Source organism: Cynara cardunculus, assembly GCF_001531365.2.
Source record: "Cynara cardunculus var. scolymus isolate 2C chromosome LG 1, CcrdV1, whole genome shotgun sequence".
NCBI classification, from domain to species: Eukaryota; Viridiplantae; Streptophyta; class Magnoliopsida; order Asterales; family Asteraceae; genus Cynara; species Cynara cardunculus.
This window is the reverse complement of record NC_037528.1, coordinates 32912284-32913464: the sequence shown is the minus strand read 5'-3', so window position 1 is coordinate 32913464 and position 1181 is coordinate 32912284.

The following is a 1181-nucleotide window of genomic DNA, read 5'->3' as shown; positions in this document are numbered from 1 at the left end:
GTTTGAAGATTTCGTCTCAGATGAACAGTTATGCATTGATATCAAGAGACTAGGATATTCTGCTGCATTGAATAATCCTACTTAATTCAAGAGACAATTTTTACCTTCAATATGGCATCTGTTTTTTTCGATCCTAAATTGATGCCTAACATCCAAAACCCAAGGAATAGATACCTGTAGCAGCACATTCCTCAAATTTTTTCATGGCATAGTRTTTTCAAGACACTATGACTATGCACTTGTTATTTGGAATGAGCTACTTGAGCTAGTCAATGCCAAAAGGTTTCCGTCCAAAGCCAGAAAGTTCGTGCCTTTTTAGAGATTCTTGCAACTGTTCATAAAGGCCATGATGAATGTCAACGAAGATATCCCGGCCAGATTAAATTCAGAAAAAGGGCCAACATTTGTCATGACCAGAATTCGGCAGCATACAGAAGTTGAAGATTTGGATTCAATTATGCCAGTTCCACCAGAATTAATTGCTCTAGCTGATCAGAGTGTTCAGTGTGTCATAGACTATAGAAGAGTGATAGATCCCACAGTTCAACCAGAACCGGTTGAACTTACCCAAGGATCATCCCATGTCTCAGCTGAGAGAGAAATAGAAGTAGAAGAGAGAGTTCAGGAACAAGGGGTACCTGAACAGGGAAGTGTGCTAAGAGAAAATGTAAGTGAGAGGGGTGAACAGGTGGGGGGAGCTTCTGATCAGCAACGCACTTTAACTGCCAAGGCTTCATCTAGTTCGGAAGCTACTGAATCAGATAAGCGAGCAGATTCTGGTGATGATCAAAATGATGATGATGATGGAACAAACGCTCAGAATATTACCGTTGGAACATTTATGGACGATCTTGCTACGATCTTTCCGGAATATTCAGCTCAACAACCTTGTCCGAGTCTACGTTCTTTATCATTTAATGTTGATGAATGTGATGATTATGATCGCATTCTTCAAGATTTATCAAATGAGGAGAAGATGAGGGAGTTGAAGTTGAAAATGAAGAGCGATTGAAAGAAAGGGAAGAAAAAGAAAATGGAGAGGGTGAGAGTGGAGCAGAAAAAGAAGATCAAGCTTCTTCCCAAACCGAAACACTTAGTAGGGCAACCACATCTACTACTGACATTCATGTGTTGAATGTTAGTATTGAAGCAGACATAGCTAGCCCAGCTATGCATTTGCA